Source organism: Protomyctophum bolini (assembly GCF_963924005.1).
Source record: "Protomyctophum bolini genome assembly, chromosome: 16".
Taxonomy (NCBI): domain Eukaryota; kingdom Metazoa; phylum Chordata; class Actinopteri; order Myctophiformes; family Myctophidae; genus Protomyctophum; species Protomyctophum bolini.
In genome coordinates, this window is record NC_137877.1 from 16,400,297 (window position 1) to 16,420,905 (window position 20,609).

At 41.9% G+C, this 20,609-nt stretch overlaps 1 protein-coding gene across 5 annotated transcripts in view; it reads right to left on the reverse strand.

Moving 5' to 3' along the window:
- The window catches only part of gulp1a (GULP PTB domain containing engulfment adaptor 1a), a 114,761-nt gene that overhangs the window by 70,163 nt on the left and 23,989 nt on the right, over nucleotides 1-20,609 (reverse strand). For 4 of the 5 annotated variants that reach the window (XM_080785308.1, XM_080785303.1, XM_080785309.1 and 1 more), the window contains exon 2: nucleotides 3,100-3,187. The exons of the other annotated variant lie outside the window; for it this stretch is intronic. The gene's annotated coding sequence lies outside the window, so the exon portion shown is untranslated. The remainder of the gene's footprint in view (nucleotides 1-3,099; nucleotides 3,188-20,609) is intronic. 5 annotated transcript variants of the gene reach the window in all.

Genomic DNA, 20,609 nt, shown 5'->3' on the forward strand with positions numbered 1-20,609 from the left:
GCCTAATGCAGTACAAGCACTGCCTGTGACATGCTCCACCACGAATCCTACACCCTCAGGATTGTGGACCGTTTGTCTGAATAAATTGCAGTGGCTGGCTCATGTCATTACCATAATGTCAGTGATGGGGTCAGGACCACGACACATGCCAGAGGAGGGCGTCACAGCTTATGAGCTGGACACAAACGTTTCATTTAGTTTTAGTCTCATTTTAGTCTCCTGGAATGTTGTAGTGTTAGTCTAGTTTTCGTTGACTAAATATCATAAGATTTTAGACAAAAATTTGACTAAAATGTATTTTGGTGGGCCTTGATGCTGTCGTAATGACTGATTTTACACTTCCGGAAAATAGCCGATCTACAAGCTTGTAGATTGGCTATTTTCAGCATACGACCAAGTGTAAAATGACTTGTGTCTTTTACTTATACTGGATCTCTTGTCCACTATAGTCCCTCCCTAACATTTATGTCTAGTTTTATTTGTTGATGAAATTGTCAATATATTTAGTCTTATTAGTCATACAGTAGCTTCGTTTTCATTTAGTTTTCGTCAGTGAAAAAACTTAAAAAAGGTAGTTGATGAAGTTTTTTTTGTCATAGTATTAGTCGACGAAATCAACACCAGTCTGAATATCTTCAAATTTTTAGGGTTAGGTTTAGTTGTAGCCGAGTGGGTACAGCTAAGTGAGGACAGCTAAGTGAGGGTGCGACTTACTGAACCACTGCGGGTCCATTTGTAGCCTACACTCTGAGTTAGAGTGTCTTAGTGTACACTTTCTGAAGCTTTCAAATTACAAAAGGTTTGGAGATGTAAACTACTGTAAACAGCTCCAAACCTGCTGTCACTAACTACTCTCAGTGACATGAGAAACTAACTCTTGCTGAGGGGTAAAGCGTTACTATGATGCATGATAGCAGCAGGTGCACATTATCACTTGCATCTGCCTCTGGTTTTCTCACACATTTCCCTGTTATTGAGTGAAACGGCCACGCTAACTGCCACGACACACGCATAAATCTCAAAGACGGATTTCAATGGCTCATGTATGGCCCAAATCTACCGCAATAATTTACCTCTAATCTGCACCACTGCTTCTGCGTGATAAGACATTCCCCAGCTTTGACATAAACACTGTCCAAAGTCATTTATACCCAGCCACAGAGCCTAGGGAAGGATTCCACTTACTTACTGTACTTGTTTAGTATGCGCAGGCACGTGCACATGTAGACATCAAAGGGGCCTTCAGCCCCCTGCCCTTTTACCCGTCTGTAAAACAACTGCCCTCTCCAGACCATGAATGCAGCATTTACTATGGTGAAAGAAATGCAAATGCCCTCCTCTCCTTTCCATGCCATACCATACCCGAGAATTGCTTTTTTCTGAACTCTCCTGATCTTGAACACAGCATTTTGTGTCTAAATAATTTGTCATCACTGCATCTCTAGTAGCCAACGAGTGCAGGGTCGCGCCCGGAGGTTGAGAGCTTGTAGATCGGCTATTTTCTTCCAAAAGTGCCCTCTTACGGAATTTCAGCCCCTGCCTCTGTAACACTCTCTGCACGTCCCTGGTAGTATGTATGAGAAACAAACAAAAGGATATGAGTGCAATACGGTGTACCCCATAATTCCTACAGTAGGTCAAAAGAGTGGACAGATCATAGGACCCAACTGCACAGAATTTTAAGCAGTCATCGTGGTTATGCAATCTGCAGGCCCCTCACGACTGATTTATGGACATTACCGAGGCTTCCAAATATGAACACAAGTAGTTTACATTTGTAGCCAAGCTGTATAATAACATCCTTAAGACACTGGTACTTACGCACCATGGTAAGGAATGCCTCTTTCAGACTGTGGTCAAATGTACATGCCACTTCCAAAATGTCACTTCTCTACTGTCCTCATCAACAACAACAACAATATCTGGTGTACGACAGCTCCCGACATCCAGACACACACACCCACACCCACACCCACACACACACACACACACACACACACACACTTTAAAATATGATTACTGTGCCAGTCTATGTAGTTATTGTCAAATTGATTCCAACATTTTCTGAAAATTTCTAAACAATAGCTTGCAAATCAGCTTTTTGCCCCATTTTTAAATAGCATGGAAGTCTCCATCACTATGCCTCTGCTACCTACCACTTTGTTTAAACACACACAGACACACACGTCTCACGACATAGAGATCCTGGAGAGGAAACCTATCTTCAAGGTCATGTGGGTACTTTATATTTGCTCTATAAATAGACCTAAAAAGGTTGGAAAGTTGGACATTTAGACGTTTTCTGGTGTTTGCATTATGGTATTTGATCAAATACCGTTATCTTTAACTAGATAATAGAAAAAAAATATTCTTTATTTTTTTTTAAATGTCCTTCCATTTCAAAGTTGATTTATACAAGTTTGGTTAAGTTCACCCCGACTGCTCAATGCTTTTCAATCGGTTATATTTGCTGAAACTGAACTGACGGACCCTCAAGGTCTACATCCACCCGGGAGGAATCGAGGATTTCATCATCATAAGATGTTAAGAACAATTTTCTAATTCAGGCCTAATAACAGCATGGGTTCCCTGTACAAATGAAAAGCTTTCCGACAGTTAAGCTCAATTAATTAGCCGTTATCTGACTAACTGGCTCAAATACCCCTGCATGAATCCCCCTGCATGATCGCCTACACCTTAAATGTAAATTGAAAACACTTCAGTGGTAATGTAGTGGGAGAATCGCTTTCCTTCCTCCTTACCTTTTCCATTGGACTTCAGTGGTTTGCATTGCATATTAAACAATGCCTATACATCACCAATGATGTGCATGTGCTGACATGATGATGTGAGCCCTGTGCCCACGCTGCTCTCTGCACTGTCAACAGTGCAGAGAGCCAAAAGACCCCCCCAACAGAGCGCCTGCAGGGAAGTACGTGCATTATCTACACGGTTCTGTTCCAAAAATCAGACAAGCCCACACTGAAATAAGTACAGATTGCCTCAGGAGGACTGCAGGAGGCGTGTTTGAGATGGGCAGACAAATCAATAGTTTCGGGCGGCTGTGGAGAGTGTAAGATAGCAGATAAGTGGCCTTACTGAGACTCTGGATCGTTGATGACCAGGTTTCGTTTTCTGGCCTCAGTCATCTAATGTGGCTGATGGATTCTCATGAGTACTGTGTCCACTGTGGGTAAGAAGAAAAAAGAGAAAAGGAGAAAAACAAATTAGTATCAAGATTTCAGTAAATGGCCACACCAATTGCACAAAACATGCCTGATTGGAGATACAACAGTCCTGCTTAAAGCAGACTGTAATGATTTATGTGACGATCAATAGCATCTATAAATGCACCCTGTCTGTCTGTCTGTGTGTAATCCACGTAAATCGAGAACCGTTCGCCCCACAACTTCAAATTCGACACACGCGTTCCACAGCCGCACAGGGGGTGCAGTGCCCGGTATCGAGTCGGTCGGACCCACAGTTGTCCAGAAGCGCCCCAAAAAGGCCTCTGCCCGGGCTCTGGACAGGGACCCTGCCCATGGTCCATATATGGAGCTGGCCTGTTCTGACATCACACCACTTCATATCTGGGCATGCCTGACAGAACTCCATAAGTTGGCCTGTTCTGACATCACAACACTCCATATTTGGGCATGCCTGACACTCCATATATATAGGAATAAAGGGACACAGAGAGAGCCTACAGAAATCTCCATATATAAAAGGGACACAGACAGAATGATGGAACGGGTACAAAAGCCTCATTTGGCATGCTTGACAAATAACTCCATATATGGACATAAAAACACATACATAATAACTGGGTGCCGTGGGGCATGCATTTCCGGTTGTCCAGAACCAGCACAAAAGTCTCTGCCCAGGTTCTGGACCTGATCACCCCTATGTCTCCATATATGAATCTGACCTGTTCTGACTCCACAACATACTGTAGGCACCGCTCTAGAAATTTAGTTTGACTGATTAAAAATTTAAATACAACTTTTAACTTTTAACTGGCAACTGCTGTGCTTCCGTTTAGAAGAAAAAAATCAACAAAACTAATTCCCAAAGTAGCAAGTTCATTATTTGAGCTAAGAGTTTATCATTATAATGCTTACTCCTGCAACTTTTAGCACCAAAGCCATACACCGCAGCAAAAAAAACAACAATCAAATTGGCACCCCCATAAACACAGTCAGCCCAAGACTTCAAAGTCTGGGCATAAAGCCTTTATAGAGATGAATAAAAAGTATACAATAAACAAGAGAGGAATTTGTACAAGACAAAAAAAAGTTTACTGTTTTAAGGCCACACTTTTACATCACTGACCAGTTTAGAACTTTAGAAAGCCTTATTTAAAAATGTTTCTTGTCAAATGCAAATCCTAACGTACTGCCATTTCCACCTAAGCAAAAACAAAGCCGACAGGATAAATTATTCCATCGTTCTCCCGCTGAAGAGAAACAAAATGGACGTTTCCATGGCGTTTCCCTGATTGTCGGATGCATTCAAGTGAAAGACATACAGTATTGGCACATACCATGGAGTATGTGACTATGAATAATGGATCGGAAAAGGCAGCTGGGCCACTATCATGCTATTCTCCTGCCCAAGGCTGCATTTTCATAATGTATGGTTAACTCACCCCAACCGTGTGTCGTGTGCCGTGTGTCACATAGACTACTGTAGAAATGTACATTAATTTCCAAGCCAGTGGCAGTGCTTTTTCTACCGGAACAGAGCTATAGTTTCCCAATTCCATGTAGGAAAAGAGTTATTGAAGCAGTCTTTCTTTCTGTATTGGACTATGGAGATGTCATGTATAGAAAAGCTGCTACTTCTGTCCTCAAACGCTTGGATGCAGTTTGTCACTCTGCTCTGAGACTTATAACTGGTGAACCATATAGAGTAGAACTCATCACTGCGTCCTATAATGACAGAGTGGACTGGCCTTCCTTGGCCGACAGGCGCAGGAATCTGATATCTATTCATTTTTAAAGCAATTGATGGGACTTGTATATTAAAGCTCTGCTGGATTGGAATCCTGTAACATATACCGTAGGACACGCTCCAGTCACTGGCTCACAATAAAGGTTCCAAATGTAAACACAGAACTGGGGAAAACAGCCTTTTGTTTTAGTGCCCCAACCACGTGGAATGACTTACAGCTTAAGTTAAAGATCTGCTCTCCCATTACATACGATCAATTTAAATATTTGATTGCCGACTTACCCCCTGGAACTGTTTTAAAGTATTAGATCACAAAATGAGGAAATGTTGCTGTTAGTTCTGTTTGGTTGTTTTTGTTTATTGCTTTGAAAATGTTGTATTATGTTGTACTGTATCTCTCGATGACACTGGAAACCTCAATGTCTCTTGAGAATAAATACAGGGTTGAATGAATGAATGAATGAATGAATGAGTGTGCACAGTATACAATCGTCAGTGTTAATGTATTGGATCTCAGAGAGTGTACAAATGTAGCCAAATGGACCCGTAACTGAGGATTTTACTGTGTGGTGCTTAAAAGTAATCAATAAAAGCAGTATACACAGGTCCAATCACAGACAAGTTGCTCTCTTGATTTCTGCATTTAATTAATAGCAAGCAATATACAGTACAAAGTCTTCTTGTCAATGTACAGTGTAACACTGGCTAAAATGTCAGTTTCACGCTGCAGTGTGAAACCCAAGCCTTCACCAGCCTTTCAGCTCACCGTGCATTCTATGACGGATCAAGTGTCTGCATCCTGCTGTTAATATGGTCTCTAAACATACTGAATTATTATTATTATTATTATAATTTTGCTCATTTGAGGTTTGGCACTCTGTACCGCTATTGATTTTCACAAAGAATAAGTCAATTTACAATTTAGGCATTTAGCAGACACTCTTAATCCAGAGCGATTTACATTAAAGATGGAGTGCCACAATTTTTGCAGTTTTGCATGTGTTTATGAGGTGACTGTACTTCATTAGACACCCTGGAGTCGTTTTTATGTGCAATGATGTATTCCCTTTGTATTTAGGGTTTCTTCCTGGAGGCTGAACCCTTGACAGTCAAACGTGCCAATGAAAAAAACAGTAATATAGTGACATCACATTATCAGCCCCTCCCCTAACCCCTCCCCCTTTATCATACAACTACAGCTGTGGGTGCGGCTTAGGTTCGGGTGGATCACCACCCATCACCACCCACCAGGCAAACCAGGCATACTTAATGAACTGGTGGGCGTGCCCACATAAAAACTAAATTTAAACAAATACTGTCCACTTTTTCCTCCTTGTATAACTATAATCCTGATGATCATGTTTTAGGGTGGAAAAAAATCATGGCACTCCATCTTTAAGCAAGAACAAAAAGCATGGCAATACATCACATACATAAAAAGTAGTTATCATGAAACATGCATAAGTTAAGAACGTAACAGTGGAATATCTATATAATGAAACTATAATATACTATATACTATGCTATACATACTGTATGTACTATGTCAATTCTAAGTAGAAATCACATCAGCTTAATAACTTGCAGGTTTCCAGACACAAGTACATTTTAATCATACAGAGAATGTAGGTTCATGGAAACAAATTAAATGGACAGCCTTTGAAGCCTTGAGCCTTGGGGGAACGACACAGCCAATTGTAAATGACTTCCTAACATGCGCACACACATTCACCAGTAAGTGGCAGTGCATAATTATAACATCTAACTGTATTGTTTGCACCCCACCATGATCCACCTTTTAATCCAATCATTAAACTAATTTCCCTGCAGAGCCACAAACAGTTACAGTTGACTGATTAGTTGGATCTGAATGAGGTGTTGAAAGCTTGAAGCTTTTGTTTTGCGAGTGACAGGCAAACCTGCCAGTGCTGTGGGAAATAAGGGAATAATAACTTAAGAGCACCAGCCGCCAGTGGCTCAGTAGGTTGAGCAGCCATCTGGGAATCAGAAGATCCCGATTCAATCCTTTTTTTTATTATAATTTTTTATCCCACGATTTTGCAACCCATTTTTTCACCCAGTGTCAATTATCGAATGTAATCCTGGGCGCTACACTTCCTCTGCCAACCAACCTGGGGGGTCAGCGGACTGACCTCATGCTTCCTTCTATGCACGAGGAGTCAAACCTGCTTCTTTTCACCTGACAGGGGGGAGTTTCCCCAGCCGGACGTAGCGTGTGGAAGAAACACGTTATTCCGACCAGTTCCTTTCCCCTTCATCCTGCGTTCGTGCCAAAGTGTCCCTGAGCAGGAGGCCCCTGAATGCTCCATGCGCTCACCTGGGCAGCACACTGCTGGGTCAAAGTCATAGAAATGATTTGCCCTCTGGGATTAAATACAATTTTTTTTCATAGCAGCAGGTGCGGCTTCTATCCATGGTGCTGGCTGAGTGATGGCTGTTGTTTATTGCCTGTTATTTCCTTGAATTTGCTATTAACACCACTGTTGTTCTTACAATCCAGGCTGTAGCCTATTTAAATGCATTAATTCAGTAGTTTATTTAATATAACACACATTTACAGCTAGAGGAGAGCTTCAATGTCACAACATTTCAGTTTAAATGTAAAGAATATTGTAGGTACTATACTGTCTCAAAACACACTGGAAGCTACACAGCTACTCCCCCCTCCCCCCATAGTGTTTTTAAAACTCTATAGTCAGTCTGAAGAACTGCCAGCCGCATCGAATATGGTAGAATAAATTGGGTAGTAAACCATTACTCCTTTACTGCTATACTTTTTTTCCCGCAATGATGGATTATGTGTCTGATGAAAGAACACTGTTAATGTTCTTTTTGATGTCATTAGGAATACAATGACAGTCTGGAGTCTGGAGACAGTTTTCTTGATGAAGACGATTAGAGCCATTTCTGTGATCCGATGCTAGCCATGAATCAAAGCAAAGTCTGTCAATACTTTTTGTGCCCAAGGTATACCAATGGGCAAGTCAAAATCTCAAGGCGCACCTGTAATCACCGGGGAAATAGCAGAAATGTGTGGGGGAACCGTTTAATTAAATGTTTTTTTGTACAGTACATAATAATAAGGTGTGGTTGTTTACGAAATACCAAGGCACACCTGGACTTATCTCACTACACCGTTTGGGAACCACTGATGTGATGTGTATTATCCCATTCTGGACGGGAACCCCTTTGTGTTTTAACGAAGCATTATGTTATACTTTAGCTATTGAAAAATAGCAGATCTACAAGCTCAGGGTCTGCTATTTTTGAAAAATCGTAAAAATGCGGCACAAATCTTTGAATATATTCTTTATATACGTTTTTTTTATTTTGACGTCAGGCCTAAATGGGTTATTTTAGGAACATTAGGGAATGCTTTCCCTTTCAGACACATCTGATGAGTTGCAGCAAACTGAAAATAAAGTCTTCAGCAGGTTTTAGAGATGGTGTGCTCAAAAGAATGCTTAACTTGCATCCACAATCTGGTTGAATGGGCTGGAATGGAACCACAAGCAGAAAATCCCGATTAAGGTCGCCTTCACACCAGGATCTTTCACTGCGATTAAAACGAATCCTGCTGCGTATTGTCGGAAAGTGTGCTTTGTTTGGCCGGTGTGAAGGCTCATTCGAATTCTCTTGCGGTTCAAGCAAGCGCATTCTACTTCACATAATACATTTGATATGATGATCGGATCATCAATGGGAGTACATATTGTAAACGTCGGTTCATTTTGTGCTGATGGCGCGTGCACGCACACGCGCGCACACACACACACACACACACACACACACACACATTGATGAAGTTCCCTGCTGCGGTGTGAACGCAAAAAGCAGCAAATAAAAATCACACCTGTGTGAAGTGAGCGGTGCAACTGTAGCGTGTGGGGGTCCATGGGGGGCCCTGCAACTTCAAGACCCCCAGGAACGTGGCCAGGGGGCCGTCCCAGTTCTGGCGAGCCGCCCCGCATCCAAAACGGTCGAGAAATGACATAATTACCGTGTGGGGGTCCCCGCAACATCCAGACCAGGGGGACGAACTGGGGGACGAACCCAGGGGGAGCGGCCCGGTTCCGGCAAGACCTTCCACGACCGCAACATCGAGATTTGACAGAGTTACCGTGCTCGGACACGTACGTACGTACACATACATACATACGGACACACATAGCTGCGTAATGGAGCGGAGGCACCGCTCAAAAATGCAAGAATGATGCCACTTCAGCCGACTCTACCGAAGTACAGGGTGAGAATGTGAATGTGAGTGGAATGGAACCGTTTTGGATCTTACTGATACAATATGATGAAAGAAGTACTAGCATGCATTGAGCGTATAGGCTGCATGTTGCAATCTAGAGTTGAATCGGGGCAATAAAGTTGCCAACAAGAGAACAGAGTTCGTCTGGAGTGTGGATTTTTCAAGGGGGAAACATACACAAGGAGGCACTTATCTACACTATGAGTACATTAAGGTACGCTTCTTACTTAAGGTACTAACCTACACTACGAGTACATCAAGTATGACGTACGAAACTGCACTGAAATGTTATATAATATGAGATACTAACCTACACTGAGAGGAGGTCTACATATAATATGTGGTACTAAGCTACACTGAGAGGAGGTCTACACATAATATGTGGTACTAACCTACACTGAGAGGAGGTCTACACATAATATGTGGTACTAACCTACACTGAGAGGAGGTCTACACATAATATGTGGTACTAACCTACACTGAGAGGAGGTCTACACATAATATGTGGTACTAACCTACACTGAGAGGAGGTCTACACATAATATGTGGTACTAACCTACACTGAGAGGAGGTCTACATATAATATGTGGTACTAACCTACACTGAGAGGAGGTCTACACATAATATGTGGTACTAACCTACACTGAGAGGAGGTCTACACATAATATGTGGTACTAACCTACACTGAGAGGAGGTCTACACATAATATGTGGTACTAACCTACACTGAGAGGAGGTCTACATATAATATGTGGTACTAACCTACACTGAGAGGAGGTCTACACATAATATGTGGTACTAACCTACACTGAGAGGAGGTCTACACATAATATGTGGTACTAACCTACACTGAGAGGAGGTCTACACATAATATGTGGTACTAACCTACACTGAGAGGAGGTCTACACATAATATGTGGTACTAACCTACACTGAGAGGAGGTCTACACATAATATGTGGTACTAACCTGAACTGAAGTTACTTGTAGATACTGGTACATACAGTTGGAGTAGTAAGTAGGCTGGGGTACTAATCTACAGTAAGATAGAACATACAGTAGCATCAACTTTCTCCTCTATCCTAAAATAGTTAAACATGTAGCTTAATCCATGGCAAGTCTTAAAATAAGTGATCTGCAAGATAATTAATGCATTAGGATTTAAATTACACTAGATTTACCATTTTACACTCGCTTGTAGAATGTGAATGTCTGTGTAGTTTTTGACTCTCAATGTGCAGCAAATGCTTGTGCTATAGTCATCAAATATGATAGTCAATGAGTAAGCTGGCTACCATGACCAACGTGACAACCTTTGCTCCCATTTGGCATGCATGTGCATTAATAAAGACCTAATCTTGAAAGCATGCCAACATCCAATCCAAAGACCTACAAAGTTGTAGCCCAAAAGTGCCTGCCAGAGATTTCTTTCCACCCATTCTATTACCAGCTCAAGACAAAATGAGGTAGAGCGGGGTCAATTAATTCACATCGTCCCCCATACATTTTGACAAAAATCCATCTCGACTTAATTCAGTTAAAAAAATAATTAATTAAACTAAATAAGACAATATAGAGAGTAGATGTAATATATTATGATGGCAATAAATTAAGTAGAGCCGGCATATATAGCCCCTTAGTCAGTTTTAATCCATTCTGGGCGGGAACCCCTTTATGGTGTTCCAAGAATTATGTTGCACTTTAGCTATTGAAAAATAGCTATTTTTTTAAAAATCATGAAAATGTGGCCCAAATGTTTTAATGTATTCTTTCAGAGCCAACGTTTTTAACTCAAATCTTTGCTTCCGGGAGGTCCCTACCTGGAACAATATATTTCCAGATGGGTATCGGCGGCCAAATACATATTTTTTTGTGGGTCCTCGAGATGAAAATGTTTGAGAACGACACAACACAGGTTTTTCAGAAAACTGTCAGGATTTAGAAGGCATTTGTAGAATCTGTTCTCAGGTCTGAATGGGTTAATAAACAGGAGAGACGTCTCAACTGGAAGCCCTCGACAGCCAAGCCGTTTCTGTAGCTTTATATACTCCTACGATGCACCGATGGCATTCTCAAGATATCCTCGACTTAAAGTATTCTTTCCCCTGTAGGATCACATTTTCAAGCTCACCGATAACATAATCCAATCACAATGGGTAATGCCCTGGCTCCCAGTATTGTGCGTGCTGGCTGAAGCAGATAAGAGGCAGGGAACATGCAGACGGAGGATCGGGATGGGCTGGCCCACATCCAAATCACCTCCTGAGGGGGCAGCACTCTGCCTGCACTGGGCAGATGTCAGGCTCCTGGCGTGGAAAGCAGGTGCAAGCGTGGCCAAATCCACCACCGCACCTGCAGCGTACTGGGCCCTATACAGACGGAAGGTACGGTAACAGGTGCCAGACACAGCAGGGAAAAAAAGGGGGGGGGGAAATAATCTATTTTAACAATTGTAAAGTTGGTCACGTGGCCAAAAGATGTGCGCTCCAGCCAATTAAAACATGTTCGGAAAAGATGTGGCAAGCCAATCAGAGTCACCAGCTCTCAGCCCACACCAGGCCCGCCCCCGCCTCACACGTCACTAGCTCTCAGACATTCAGAATCTGTTCTCTCCGTCTCTCCGCTCTCGCAGGAGAAGACACAAACAAGGAAGGGGACGAATTGGATTTTGCTTATTCCTTCTAAATGTCTGTATTTAAAATATCACTGACACAGCGATTCCCTTACTTACATCAACATTGTTGTTTGTCAATAGTTGTTTTTTGCCAAAGTAAAACAATTACACTGTTCGCTACTTCACATTGGCTTCTCATTGCATGCACACACACACACACACACACGCACGCCTGTAAGCCACCCCCCCACACACACACACGTGTCCCACACACACACACACACACACACACACACACACACACACACACACACACACACACACACACACACACACACACACACACACACACACACACACACACACACACACACACACACACGCGATTACATACAGTTTCATTCATGCAAGCAAATTCTAGTGACCATACAGTTGCTGTCGGTTTGTGTGTTTGTGTGTACCCCACAGCGATGATTTGATTGACTGAGCACCCCATAGCGATGATTTGATTGGCTGAGCAATGTACGTATTGAGGAAAAAATGTGAGGACAGAAAATTGAGGACGCCACAGGTGATTAGCTGGATTGGATTTGAGGATAAAAAGTGAGGATGCCAAAAAGTGAGGACGCCAATTGTGATTGGCCGGAATGTGATGATGTAGGATGATAAGATAACACAGGTGTTCTTTTTTCATGCATTCATTCATTCACAGTGTTGCACAAAAGTAGCTTAAATAAGAATACGTTATTTGTTTTTGAAAGGATTAGGGCTATAATAACATCAATGCAATATACACTGTATATAACCCCAATGGAAAAGTATTAAAAGAGCCTGTGACTAAACTACATGTATAACTACTTAATTTCCTGAAAAGTAATGGTTTTGGACATACAAGTTTTCCACCTCACAGGGACAATATAGCATATCCTCCAAATCGGTTTACTTTTAAAATGAGCAGAAGCCGAAGTGTGGCTCATTGCTGCAGGGCTTTCTAAAGCTACTCGTCATCATTGGTAAATAAGTGCCTTTATAGCATTATGGGACCATGAGAGTAGTAGACTGACTGACTGACTGAGTAATGTGTACCTTGGATTTTTGTGTTAAAAATGTCATACTTCTAGTACTGCAGTCGAACACAAGATAGATTTTAACCCTGCAGTGACAGATGTTTTATTAAGAAGTGCCTAAATCATCAATATTCCTGCCAGGTGCACATTGTGAAATTATGCAGATGTGCACCAGTGTCCAAGATGTGAAGTGATCTGTCATCTCACAGGGAAAATGTTATTTTGAATACCTAACGGACTGAATAATGGATGGAGACTACTACTAAGAAAACAAACAGAAGGCGCTAACAGTTGTTCTGCTCTGAACATTGTGCATATTCAAGAGCACTGAACGCTCTTGAAAGCTCGCTGTGTCCCTTCTACGGGCGGAGAGGCGACCGATGGCAGCATGGGTCTCTACAACCTGACCTACTTTAAAAGATAATTGACTTTTCGTGTCAACCTCAGTCAAGCTAGGTTGAACTGTAATTCTACATGAGCAAAGTAGAATTAATCAGTCTATTCCCCAACGTGCACACAGCAGGCTCAAGGGCTGACAAACACGTGAAACAGCAGGCACATTTGTATTATTGATTAAACATCCACCTCTGAGTGAAGCTAACTAGTATAATATTGTTTTCCCCTACGCTCACAGCTCATCAGTGGGCTGCGTTTGTTTTTTTTGTGCAGATTTGAGGGCTTTGAAACGGGTAACAAATGCAGGAATCTTCGTCTATTGCCATGCTATTTTACGCTATACAGATTTTACCTAGAACGTCTTCATATAGATTGTTAATAATGTAGGTAACCTACAAGGCTAGTCGTCTTGCAGCAAGTCACCATCAGTTCAGTTTATTATCTGAAAAGTGAAAACGTAAATACTCAAATAGTATCAAATAATAACTCCTCTTAAGAAAAGAGTGAGAGAGGAGAATAAACTGCACATTGCATGCATTAAAATATATACTTCAGGTCTATAATAACCACTTAGTTGGACGATGAATAGTGGACATTGCCAATCGCATACAACATGTGCAAATTCCATCTGTAATGACATGCATAATGACATGTCCAAGGTACACCAGGTTGAAAGTCGTTAATTTTGGTGGTTAATGCGTGTGTAAGCCACTGCTATTCTAAGCGACATGTTTTGTGGGAGGATTAATGAAAATGTCAGTGAGCAATTCAAAGTTGTGAGGGTCGAATGAAGTTCATCAAGAAAGATCAAAGACTTCTGATTGATGCTTAATAAAATACTATACTGTAGGCTATGGGAGTTGGGGCTTTAATTTGGAAAAGTTGAAACTTCAATTAGAGTATAGGATTAATGTTAAGACTAGTGAGATAAACTAACATTAGTGCTAATGAGACAGACTTCAGACAGATATTGTGCGTTTTCATTGTTGCGCTGAGGAAGTCACGTTCACTCATAGTCTGTTGGCCCTGTTTTAGGACCACTGACCTTTTCAAACTGTTCATCCTTCGGAAGTTAACATCAGATGCGACACTTAAAGGAAAACCTTAGTCTGTCTCAGCTATGTCCTTGTATTTGTTGGCAGTACTGAATATCCTAATGATTAATACATGGCCTGTCAACCTTGTCTGAGAGGCACCGAATCAAAAGCACAACACCACAGCCATTCTCCCCTCTGCCACCAGGAGCAAAGACCTCGACAATCTCCATGGACATGCGCGATGAAGGTAGCTGAATATTCACATAGGCTGTTTCTCAGCACTCAAGTAGACAAACAGATTTTGTTTGCTCCAACTTTTATTAACCCTCCTGGGGAGGTTGACGGAGTGTGATTGCTCTGCTGTTCACTCACACATTCACACAGGAGGGAGGAAGCAGCGTGCGTGTGAGCTCCACAACATTATGTCGGTTTTTCCTCTTTTTAGTATCTTTTAGCGTTTATTTTCTTATCTACACCGTCGGGAGCATAAGGACTTATTTATTTATTTTCTGCCCTGATCTCATACCCCCCTCTCTCTTCTTCCCTTTTTGTATTTTTGTACTGTAATGTGACAATAAAGTTGATTCTGACTCTTCTCACATTTACATGCCCAGTACAACCACAGTCTTATCCAGTGCAGTACTGTTGAACATTGGAGCAATATACCAATTTTCCACGCACACGCAGGCCCTTGGTAATAATGAACACTTCTGATGCCCAGGACGTCCACACATGTCCGTCCATCCATCCATCCATCCATGAATCACAGGGGCAACATCTCCACCAGAGAGATCCCGAGGCGTTCCAAGGCCAGTGAGTCGAAGGAAACCCTCCATCTCATCCTTGGTCTGCCCGGGGGTCTCCTCCTAGTGGGACGTGCCTCGAGGACCTCCCTAGGGAGACGCTAGAGAGACATCCTAATCAGATGCCCGAACCACCTAAGATGGCTCCTTTCCAGGCGAAGAAGCACACACAATAAAACCGCGGGGTGCTAAGGATGTGTCGGCATGTCTTAAGTTCTGTTTTATCTATATAAAACGGGAGCACTAAAATCCATCTTTTGGAAATGGCCGTTGCTATAGGCAGCGCCTTGCTCAGCCTCTCCCGACCTGTTTGGGTGTGCGCGCAGCCGCGCACCCATTTCTTCCTTCGTCCCGACAAATAAAGTCTCTGAATCTACGCTGCTTCTGTGCAGATTGATCATAACGCTGATGTTTTGTTCTAATTTCAGACTTCATGATGAATCTCGGTTACAATATTAATGCTTCTAAAGAGAGATCAGACTTACTATAGCGCAATGTCATAGGAAGATTTCGCTTCACGTTTTTTTGGGGAAAGGCGGGCATTTTCAGAATAAAATCTCCCTCATCTGCTTGGCACTCTAGCGCCTTTATTCTGAAAGATTAAGTGTTAATTGGGGAACCCTGTCATAGGCCGTGACGTATGTGCACTGGATGAAGTGCTGTTTATGCCTGTGCTTTATGGCCATGATACGTCACAGTCACAGACTGACCTCTGTTTTCAACCGTGATTTTTGGCTGTTTGCAGTTTCCCTTTCCGGATTGCAGCGAGTACAGAAAAAACACGGTCAGTGGCCAAAGACACATCGCTGTCTGCTTTCATTCAAAATGTATATGTGTGTCTCTCACTCGGACACAAAATTCAACAACACGGACGCGTTGTCTATCCACAATAGACAATAGCAGCGTAGGAAGATAAATAAATACTACATGTTGACAGTGTATACAGAAGGTAATATCATACAGTTTACGTCTGTCTGTGTGTGTGTGTGTGTGTGTGTGTGTGTGTGTGTCTCTCTATCTCTCTGTGTGTGCTTGTCTCTGTATGCGTGTGTGTGTGTCTGTGTACTGTATGTACAGTATGTGTGTGCGTGCGTGTGTGTGTGTCAATGGGGAGGCAGGGGGCAGTAGAGTACGGTTATAATAAATATTGGTAAAGACATCAGCTACTGTAGCTGATGCACAGTACAGTACACATGCTACTTGGCTGGCTGGGGATATTGGCTGGGCCAGCCAGGTACCTTGTGATCATTAATCCTTTTGAAATTTTACACACATCTGCAGCAATAGATATATCCAGTGGACAGAGGATCCTGGGCTATTAGCACATCTATGGCTGGGGTCTCAAAGCTTGCTGCATAGAAGCATGTTCACTTTGAGAGATGCAGACACTACACGCTTTTGTATTCTGTGATCATTTTCAGCCCACAGTGTTGTGTTGTCACCGTGACTAAACTCTCTCCTCAATTTGCATCTTTGCTGTTTTCATTACTTTGTAGGTCATATCTGAATTTCTTTCTACTTGAAAGTCAAAGTTGTTTAGAATTGTGTCTGATGAAAATGGAGAATGTGTTGGAGAGGCATTGAAGCAGTGGGCTACCGATGTTTTATGGATTCCTAGGTTTTTGTTAGCTCTCTAATGTCTAGACGGTATAATAGCAAAGGCTCTAAAGATGGATGCCAATAAAAAATCAATTCAGTCTGCAACATTCATTAAACATTGTGAAGAACAGGGACAACACAGTAGGCTACTTGAACATTCCTCTGGATGTTGGGGAAGTCAGGTTCATTTTTGAGAAAAAGACTAGGAAACATTTCATACGATAGCCTATTTGTAAAACAAAGAACAAAAAAAACTAATTGTAGTATAGTTACAGAGGAGGTGACAGACTCACGTCATTGTTTGTAATAATAATAATAATAATGAAGTATTCACATGAATGGAGTGCCTGCTACTCACACATGGAGAGACAGACCCCCTGCCAATTCTGAAGTTCAATGCAAGCATGGGCCAGTGGCCAAAACAGTCTGCTACGAGGTCATCCTTCTCTGTCGGCGAGCACAGTGGCTGTGACAGGTAATAGCCTTAAGGGTAAGTGGGCAGGGGAAACACATCTTCAGACCTCTTTCAGCGCCTCTTGATTTAGTGGTTCATCTCAGGGGTCAACAACCCCACAGTTCTTACACAAAGCTCAGAACGCCCCATGGAACAGAGAGAGCAAGATGGTAAATCATTTCACTATTGGTCACACATTTATTGAACTCCCATGTGGTTTCAAATTGTTATCCGAGATAAAAAATATTTATTTTGGAGCTCCCAAGCACTGAACCCACTACAGGAAGGTCAAAGCAAAGTGTCTGAAGACCAACAAATAGCCTTTCTTTCCCAGTCATGCCTCACACTTCCCTGTTATGACTACAGTGCATTCATCATGCTCCAGATAACCTTGACAAAGTCTCTACCGCACCATGATGTGACTCCCCTTTAAGTGGTGGGCAGAACATGGAAACAATTAAGAAAAATACATATTTTATACCCTTGTCAGTCTCAAGAAGGTCATACGCTAAAGATCTAATTTCTCACCCTTAGGCCATTCAAAGTTATCAGCAGCTATTTAAATGTGCTAATCAATCAATGTCATCCGCATGCCCGGCCCTACAGCAGAACTGTAGGTCTATATTTAGACTTAAATTCATGGTGTAATGAAACAGCTGATGGAAAAATAGTCAGATGATATATCTTTGCTTTTAACTTGTCATGGAGGCAGACTACATTTTATTAGGACCAAGTGATGAGCCCAATATTCTATATGGATTGCATACAGTATGTGGCAATTGACCCATTTAGTGTACACCTATAGGGAACTGGAAGAAAGTCAGACAATTGTTTTCCTATGTTTTTCGGGTTATTCTCCATTTAATGATACCTCCCTCTCTCTCTCTCTTTCTCTCTCTCTCTGACATGAACAAAATAATTGTTGTCATGCAGGTTAATATCTCTGGTGCTTCAACTCCTGCCTCCATTGAAGAAGCACTCAGAAGTTCAGCACAAGGCATCAGAATATATCTAGAGGATGAGCACGGAATCCTCTTCGCGTGAGTAAAGATGCGCTGTGATTGGCCAGTGGCCACTTTTGCAAGGACATGCTGTGATTGGCCAGTAGCCACTTCTAGTGGCAGTCGGGGCAAACACTCTCGCCAGAACATGATTTACTATTTTATCCATATCGGGTCGCAACTCGAACGGGGACAGGGGGGAGTCAGCTAAGCGAACTTCTCAATGCTCGACACGCCAACTTGCACGCTTTAGCGCGCTCGTTTGTGTCTCAAGTTTGCTTGAGACGGCGCCCCTCCGTCGCGGACTAAAACTGTACTTTAGACTATCCCCTACTACTATAGGAGGGGGCGTGACCATAGCCGTACTACCAGATGGGAGATGTACACACAGTAACATTCTAAATGTGGAAGTCCTGCAATCTCAGATTTGACCACCAGGCGACGACAACTTCACTGTTATAGCCTACTGTCGTTCTGGGGGCTTTGGGTAAACTACATACAGCTATATATTGTGCCACCCTTAAGCTTATTTGCCATTTTTTACTATTTTAAAACATTTTAAAACAATTCAAATAGCTGATCTACAAGCTCACAATGTGTCAATGTAGATGGTCTAGTAGTTGAACTATTTAAAAATGTTTTAAAATAAATACATTGCAAATATAGGGATAAGGGGCAAGATAGGGCCCATAGTCTGTATAAATGTTACAGCTCTGAGCTTATAATTTCCAGTTGTTCATTGCAAAACAATGACCTCAACATGTGGCGTTGTGATTTATTTTAACATGTTCAGATGATATTTGGCAGACATGCATGTTTTTCTACTGTTTTTAAACTGTGTTTAGACCCAGAGATAATACAGTTGGAAACCTTTGCAGACCTACAATACTCTCTTTTTCCACAGTGAAAATGTATCAGTAATCAATAAAGAATTGGACCGATAAGCAATTAAGCAGACTCGCTAATGGCATTGCATTGGTATCAATAGAATCGTATCAATTCCATCTCCGTGTACACCCGTCTTCTTAAAAACATGACACAAGCTGAAACAGAAATTAAGCAGAATTTGTAGAATCTGACGTTTGACTGTATTTGGGGGAAGAAAAAAAAACATTGCCCTTATAAATGTGAATAGCCTACTGTGAGCTTTTTAGAGTTTGGCTGTCTTGACAGCTGTTAACAAGAGAGAATGAGCAGCAATTGCACTCATTTAAAGGAGGACCTCATTAACTTGAAACGCTACCTAGATAGAGCTTGCAAATTAACAACTTCATTAAAGTATAATTGACTCACAAAGTCCAGTAAGCAACAGCAATTAATTATATGACCGATGGCAATGACAGTACTTCCTATACTGAGGCTGCACTACCTTCTAGTGGTAATAAAACATTTAAGAGTTTTACTTGACAATGAGCTGTTCACTGGACATGTATTTGATCATTGGTGGTACACTATGGCCGACTTTTGAGGGGTGCTAGCCCCTCCTATATTCAGCTATTAGTGTAGATTTTCGTCTTACACAAACATTAAATTCCCATTGACAATGGATGGAGAACTTACGTCATGCGGACGAGCAAATAGACTACATCATAATGATTTACAATGATAAGAACACCCCTGTTATGACATTCCATATGTTGATATTGTTGTTAGTCCGTCATAGTCCGGTCCAGTCAAGTCATCTCAATCCATTAATAAGTATTCCAATGCACCACTAAAATAGTAGTAAAATACATCAATGAAATGCACTTCCACAAGTATAAAATAAGGGGGACCACACAAATCACAATCAAATTTTAAATAGATGGAACAGAGTCCGAAGTTCATGTGCAAATTCATCATCAGTAGGGGGTGGGGGGACCATGGGGGAATATATTATATACTATATACTATTGCACTTGCCCATAGCATATGCCATTGCATAGTATATACTATATCCTATTGCACTTGCCCATAGTCTACTGTATATTGCACTTGCCAGTTAGGACAGTCATATGCGAGTGTGTGTGCGTGTATGCGAACCGAGCAGTGTTTTCACTGTGCACATGTGTGTGCACGTGTGTGCGTGTGTGTATGTGAACTGAGCAGTGTTTTCACAGCCTTTGGAACAAAATCTGCCAAAGCACCAGCGCTCGCCCAGGCAGATGCATGCACGCGACCACGCCCTGGCTTTAAGGTGAGGTCGCTTCTACTGGTTATTGAGTGTATGCGCGTGACATCATCATACCCGGAAGTTATGCGGGAACGCCTACTGAGTAGCAAAAAAATATTTTCTGGCCTTGACAGCCCATATACATCCAAACAGAAAAGTCCTATCTGATTGCATTAAACAACATTAAACTCACTTTGCCATTCGATTCAATTGAATTAAGCAAAGTTACAGGGAAGGGTCTAGACAAACTGAGGTCT